This window comes from Octopus bimaculoides, chromosome 3, assembly GCF_001194135.2.
Source record: "Octopus bimaculoides isolate UCB-OBI-ISO-001 chromosome 3, ASM119413v2, whole genome shotgun sequence".
Taxonomy (NCBI): Eukaryota; Metazoa; Mollusca; class Cephalopoda; order Octopoda; family Octopodidae; genus Octopus; species Octopus bimaculoides.
In genome coordinates this window covers 145,561,013-145,569,124 of record NC_068983.1, presented here as the reverse complement: position 1 = coordinate 145,569,124, position 8,112 = coordinate 145,561,013, and the positions used below count along the sequence as shown (strand labels likewise).

Genomic DNA, 8,112 nt, shown 5'->3' with positions numbered 1-8,112 from the left:
ATTCTTAGCAGTTTATTGAAATAGAAATAAATCGTAAGAAAAAATACGAAGATTGTATGTGTGAGTGAGTATTCGGCTATCTCCAGCACTTGAAGGACATTACCGAACAAACAAATATATGAAAATTGAATAATAAAAAAAATTTCCGTAAACGGCCGAGAATGACGTCATGTGTCAGGAAATCAGATGGCAAAATTTTAACACTTGCTATCCATAAAACAAACGAATATCCCTTATTTATTGATTCTGAAAGGATAAAAGGCAAAGTTGAACTCGGCAGTATTTGAAGTCAGAGTGCAGGGAGCCAGAACGAATGCTGCAGATCATTTTATCTGACACTCTTAAGAACTTGGCCTATTTGCCGCCATGATAATATAATAGAATAACTTTTAATAGTGCAGTTTGCTTAGCTGTAGAATTTATGACAGTGTGAGCAAGATATTATTGATTTCATGTTGACAAGATATAATACTGGTTTTTGTAGTGATATGATCAATTGAACTGGTTCAGTATGCTACAAGTACTTTAGCAATTCCAGACTTCACGCTCCAAAACAGAAATTTTTCAAAAACACTCATGCAATGAAGCACAATAAAATTTAATATAATTTATGATGTTTAATGGTTCAGTTAGGATTAAGGTTAAAGGTAAGTATTGGCATCAGGATTAGTGTTTTGGGTTAGGTTTGAGTTTACGGTTAGCGTCAAGATTGTTACAATCCCGTTGATCTTCTCTGTCCATCTTTAGTGAGGATGAATGTCAACCCGTGACAAAATTACATTCTCTGGTAGTATGATTGTTGAATATTTTGTAAGAGGCATACTTTGGAGAGATAATAACACGATTGAAAATTCTTTAAAAAAGACAGGATGGTCATGAACTAAACACTTTGGTTGATACTAATTAAAAAAAAAAATTCTGATTCTTTAAAAAGAATGGCGGGCGGTCACGACTCGAAAGCTATAAATGTGTTAAAATCTCTCTATGCATGTGTAAAAAGCCATAGTATATCGGATTGTCAACTAGTCTATGATCGGAGTTAAAAGATAATGCTGATTCAATAGAGATTTAAATTACGAACGCTGTATGGCAGGTTGGTTATATGCACACGAAGCTGCGCGTCAATGATACAATGCCATCAAGCAACCGCATGAATTATAAAATTTTAACATAATCGAAGGAATAATTCTGTAGCATTCATAATTAGTTTTCCCCTGCCAAGACAGGAGAAAATATACACAGTAGATTAATTTCGGCCAGCTAAATCGTCATATCCAATCCGAACTGACAGTCATGAAAACGTCTATTACAAAGGCGAGAGAGTGTTTATAGCAAGCTTTCGGATTAACACTGAAAATTGGTGCTAAAACTAGCCTTTATATGACCCTTGTAAGGAATAGCTCCATTAGAATCGAGATTCATCTATCACGTAAAGTATGGCTACTGATTGGCCAATAACTCGGCCTGTCATATGTGAACAAGCCGTTGTTATATCATGACTTTAACTCGTAATTCGACGATTCAGTTTCGAGTCTCGCTACACCCGTGGTGAGATACGTAATACAGTCCAGCTCTGATCATCCTGTATTTTTGCATATCTAGGACTCTTCCCTTCAAAGACGATACAATGTGATCTAAGACTAGCACTCCATCGGTTATGACGATTAGTGTTCCAAATGATCCGATTAACGGAACAACCTGTTCGTGAAATTAACGTGCAAGTGGCTGAACACTCCGCAGACACGTGTACCCTTAACGTAGTTCTCTGAGAAATTCTGAGTTAAACAGAATATGACAAGGCTGGCCCTTTGAAATAGAGGTACAACTCATTTTTGCTAGCTGAGTGGACTGGAGCAACGTGAAATAAAGTGTCTTGTTCAAAGACACAATGCGCCGCTGTGAATCGAACTCATGACCTTACGATTGTGAGCCGAATATTCTTACTTGGTCATACGCCTTCACAGATCTAGGACCATTGCCAACAGGTCGAGCAACCACAGACAGAAGACAGAAGAGATAAAACTGAAAGAAAGAAAAAGAAAAGGATGCCCAAAAGAATATTTAGTACAATGTCGGGCTAGGTTGGCTGAATTCAAGCGTCTGCGTTATTACATGTAGGTTGACCTTCCTTTCTTTGAAAGGCGAGCTGTCTTCAAACTACTTTAATGTGAGTGAAAGACGAGATAAACTCCATCACAACTAACCTGCTATGTCTGTTACAAATGATAACATCCAGGGTCAGGAATCTGTTGAAACAAAAATGTTCCTGTAATTAAGATTCAACTAATTGTTCGTGAGCTAGCACCATAAAGTTAAGGTCACCGTAAGCGATTCTGCAATACGAGTTCGATTCCCAGTTTGAAGCTTTTCACTCTATTTTCGTTTTCTTTTCTTTTTTGTAAATAACCCAGAGAGGGATGGATGAAGTTAACAAGGTGAACGTGCTTTCGATACATCTATGAGTGGTGTAATCCAACCAGTCACTAAAGGTTTTGAGGCAATGCTTTCATCTTCATCTACATATCAATCTATACCACTAATATTCACCACCCGAGCTGACTGAGTCACACAAATAATGGATAAGCTGAACATAACATTGTAGCTTTAGTTTTACCCACACAGAACATACTAACATTATTTTACTGATATATAAAACATTTTTAAAGTTATATTTATTTCCTCCTTTTTTTCTTCGATGAATAAAGAATAAAAGAAACAACATTCGCCAGTAAAATATGGGATTTTGAACCCATGCGGTTAAATAGAATATGAGTTGACCAATGAGAAAGCAATAAATTTTAGTTTCCATGACGATGAGAATCAACATATATTTTAAATTGACGTGCTTACTCGCATGGGCGTCAGTTACGTTTTCTTGACATAATAAAGCTGCCTCAATCACACACACGCGCACGCACGCGCACACGCGCACACACACACACACACACACACACACAAGTAAATTACACACGGTAGATCAGTGGCGGATTCTGTATTTTGACTGTCTTCCCTACCTTAAACGTAAAATACTTTCGAACATCCTCTGCGGTCTGCACACCCCTTATACGCACACACGAATGTTGTTCATACAGCATATATTCATATATACATACATTTATGTATGTACGTGTGTGTGTCTCTGTGTGTGTGTGTATGTGTGTGTTATACAAACAGCGTTGTTATTGTCGTAAATGTTATTTTATTACTCATTCTTTAACTCAGAACTGTAAGTATATTCATTGGAAAAAAAATCACAATATTTATAATATTTTGATTATTTATAATTCATATTTTGTTTTTTAGTTTAGATTCTTTTCTGAACATTAAGTATTCGATTATATGGGATTTTAAACAAAAATGTCTTTTTTTAATTGCTAATCGTAAGATCATGATTATTCGTGAAGATGTTGAGTAACTCCAGTCAGTTGTGTTCGAGCGGATCAATGGAAGTCTAGTATTATTATCTTTATTGTGGTTAACGACGAGAAAGGAGGAGTTTAGTTGGGGAGCATTTTGGTTTTTCGTCTTCAGTTAATCCACCTGAAAAGCAACGGAGAAGCCAACCCCGTCCCCTCGTCGAATCTTGTTTCTAACATAAGGCACAAAGTTATACATTTTTGTTAAATGGATATGGTCTATAACCAGGTCCCAGTACTTGATTAGTATTTACTTTTATGAATCCTGGATGGAGGAAATGCAAATTCAACGTAAGCAGGATTCAAATTGGGACGGTACTGTTTCGCATATATATACTAGACTACACTCTATGAAGGGCTATTCGACTAATTGACATAAAATCAACAAACACACTCTAACGTCTGCCCCAAGGAAGTGCTGTATCTTCTTTCCTTTTTTCCTGCTGCAAATATGAAGAGTATCAAAAGGTGGCGAGCTGGCAGAATCGTAGGCATGCCAAGCAGAATACTTAGCGGCATTTTGTTCGTCTTTACGTGCTGCGTTCAACTTCCACCGAGGTTGACTTTGCCTTTCATCCTTTCGAGGTCGATAAAATAAGTACCAGTCGAACATTGGAGTCGATGTAATCGACTTACCCCGGCCCCCGAAATCGCAGGCTTTGTGCAAAAATTTGAACGCAATATAAAGGCGGCAACTTGGCAGAGTTATTAGTACGTTGAGCAAATGCCTAGCGGCATTTCTTGTGACTTTTCGTTCCGAGTTCAAATGCTGCCAAGGTCAACTTTACTTTTCAGGATTGATAAAATATTGTACCAATCGAGCTCTAGGGTCTATGTAATCAACTGGCCACTTCCCAGAACTAATAATGACTTTCTGATCCTTGAAGCTGGCCGATATTATATCTCCTCCACTCAAGCACACTGGCTCACTGAACTCATTCCATCTTGTCACCTTTGTTGCGTCCCAACCCCCTTGACCCTGCGCTGCCCACCTAATGCCCTTCCCCGCCAGAACATTGATCCTCTAGAATCTTCTTGCTCATGTCCTTTGAGATGTTCATCTGTAACAGTTTAAACCAAACATTAACAGCATCAGTCTTACCATTCGACGAAAGACGAAGTTAAATTCGGCAAGATTTGAACTCAATGAAATACATTAAGGCATTTTGCTTGATGCTCTGACGATTCTCAATAACATGGCTGTGCGAATCGACATCAGGGGAGCGTTTTGTAAACTAAATACAAAATACGTCATATTTTCATGTATGTTATAAAGCGATATGAAAAATATTTCCATCAACGGAGATTATCTCAGCAATTAGTAAACGAAACTCCCTCTGAGTGTTTAAAACAACTGGCAGAATAAGGTAACTCAAATCAGATCAACTTAATCGAAAATTTTAGACAATACAATGCAGATAGGAAAGGGGTCTTGTCTTTAAAGCGAAATGGTGAAAGCAATTATCATGTTTAGATCTTATTAAACCTCATCAGCAAAGGTATATCCAACTGATATGGCAATCGAGGTGTGATATATCTATCTGTATGTATGTATGTATGTATAGTTTGAAGTATGTTTGAGACTCATTCGAACCCATAAGAAGGCTATTTACAGCATTTTGCCATCGAGAAATATTCTCACTGTAGACAAAAAAGTATGACCGCACCAGGTCAGTTCGGAGCGCTCTCTACCCAGATCAATAGATACAAGCTTTTCGAAGTAATCTTCTGATCAGCATCGAACACTGTTAAGAGAGGTAACGCCGAATTGACCAACTAATACATATTCCTCCAACTGACTTTGCAATGTTTAATAAGATCGAGATACAGATCATGAACAATGCACGACAGTTCATAAGATATTAAATTTATGGTAAGATGTTTGAAAAACGACATGACTCCGAGAAACACAAACAAAATTTGACGAAAAGTAGCCATTTGAATGTGGAAATATAGAACAGTGAAAATGAGAACGAAAACAAAGCAATGATAATACTGAATTCCTACATAGGCATAAAGTCTGGTATTTTGGAGGATAGTTTAGTCAATTATATCACCTTTTCCTTACATATCAACCCCGACGGGATTTTAAGCTCAAAGTATAAAGGGACATAACCCATTACTGATTCCTAAATATAGGCGGAGATCTGTGTCAATTCTTTCGACTTTTTTATTTAATTAATTTAATCTAATTCAATTCAGTCATGAATTTGCATGATTTTTATATCTCTGTACGAAACGATCGTCTGCATGAATTAAAATTCTCTTATAAATTTTAACAACTTGTCTTCTCCATTTTTAACTAAATTGATGAACTTTATGGGATTTCTTTCCATAAATTCACCACACATCATATACAAGTATTATTTTCATCTTCGCAAATTTATGCCTGTAAACAACCTGCGAAATATGAAGAATCAACATTAGAAATCTTTTTTGGAAACCACCAAATCAAAGGACGAATCTACAATCAATCTTGTTACACACACACACACACACACACACATATATTAGTAATAATGGTTTCGGTTTCAAATTTTGGCTCAAGGCAGCAATTTCGCGGGAGGGGGATAAATCGATTATATCGATCCAAGTGCTCAACTGGTACTTATCTTATCAACTCCAAAAGGATGAAAGGCAAAGTCGACCTCGGCAGAATTTGAACTCATAGCGTTAAAACGGACGAAATGCCTCTAAGCATTTTCCCCCGGCGTGCTAACGGTTCTGCCAGCTCGCCGTCTTGTATATATTAGTAATAATAATTTTTACCCGCACAAGGCCTCATATTTAGGCGAGGGCATTTATTGACTGTTCTGTAGTTTATGAATCTTGAAAGTTGTTGACCAGATCGAGGTATGAAAGAACCGAATTTACTTATGCAAGGCATTTTCCGAGCTCTGACGATTCTGCCTTCTCGCTGCATTTATAACTATTTCTAATTTAGGCACAGAACCAGTAAGTTTGAGGGGAGGGGTGACGAGTCGATTACATCGACCTCAGTACAAGACTGACACTTTATTTTACCGACTCTGAAAATACGAAAGGCAAAGTTGAATTCGGTGATATTTGAACTTAGAGTGCAAACAAATTGGAAGAAATACTATTTAAGCATTTTATTCGACGCACTAACGGTTCAACCAGCTTGCTGCCTTACTGGTGATAGTGGTGGTGGTGGTGGTGGTGGTGGTGGTGCTGCTGCAACTACTACTACTACTACTACTACTACTACTACTACTACTACTACTACTACTACTACTACTACTACTACTACTACTACTACTACTGCGTTATTGGCTACAAAGGCCGCAAAAGCAAGACAATACGTAGGACATAGACATGTGAAACAATAAAAACAATAAGAAATTATAAGAACAAAATTTCCCAGTAGGGGGTACCTCCAGGAGCGACCAAAGTATCTCACAGATTCCGAGTCACCCTGATCACTAGGCAAGTGACTATTATGGCTAATCAAAGATCATCATAGATCCAGAATTACCTTGGCCCCCAAAGTCAAGTGCTTGTTCCTAACTTTATTTTCAACATATATGCGTACTGATACGTTTTTGTTTTTATCATTTTCACTTCAGTCACTCAAGGTCCTGTCAGCCTCCAGGGAACCAGAGTAGCTTAGCTTACGCTGCCAAAATCTCTAATTTCCCTCATCAAGGTGAAACATTTAAAATCTTGATCTGGCCGGTAGACTTAGGCGTGGATTATATGGATGGTGAAAGTCAAGCGACTAAGGGTGTTCGAGATAACGTGCTACTGGCGTGGTTGCAAAGGGAACTTCTTAACCGCACAGCCATGTCTACACCTGTGCATATATATTTACGTTTGTCCGTATGTATGTATGTATGTATGTATGTATGTATGTATGTATGTATGTATGTATGCCAGTGGACATGCTTTGTAACAAGTTATGACATAAATTGCAAGATCTTAATAGAAGGGAAGCAACTCTATTTAAAAGGGGCAATAATTCATTGATAATGGTACTATGTAAGATAAAAGCAATCCAGTTTTGTGTTTCTCGTTTTTATCTTCGTCAACTTTGCGATGTACATGCAAGGACTCTTACACTACAAAGGCAGCTATGACGGAATTACCTTTGTGTCTGTTTCAAGACAAACGTTTCTTTTATGTATATATGGCTTATATATGTGTATTTGTATGAACATGTGGCTCTATAAGGACTTCTAGCAAAAGTAAGGGTTTTTAACGTATTGTAATGGATATCTATGCGTGCTATGATTTTGAATAGTATTATCTAAAACTTAAAAAATTCAAACTAATGCTTTCAGCATTTTTCTAATGCATAAGTCTAATGAATGAAACAAGGTAAAGTAATTTTCTTTATATTTTACGTTTGAAAGGGAAATGCGCCTGCAATTCACACACATTCGCACACACAAACTCTCTCTCTCTCACACACACTCACACACATACACACACACACGGAAGCACACACATGCACACACACAAACTCAAATACACACTCACACTCAAACACACACACCACACGCGCGCACGTACACACATGCTCAAACATGCATACACATACACATACACACACATGCAGACACTCAAACACACACACACTCACGCACACACGCACACAGACTAACGCACGCACGCACGCACACACTCGCATTCTCTCTCTCTCTCTCTCTCTCTCTCTCTCTCTCTCTCTCTCTCT

The 8,112-nt window shown here is 37.7% G+C and overlaps 1 protein-coding gene across 1 annotated transcript in view; it reads left to right on the top strand.

Moving 5' to 3' along the window:
• Window positions 1-2,941: 2,941 nt before the first annotated feature.
• Window positions 2,942-8,112, top strand: part of LOC106869130 (uncharacterized) — a 20,750-nt gene continuing 15,579 nt past the window's right edge. The window contains exon 1 of the mRNA XM_014914701.2: window positions 2,942-3,226. The gene's annotated coding sequence lies outside the window, so the exon portion shown is untranslated. The remainder of the gene's footprint in view (window positions 3,227-8,112) is intronic.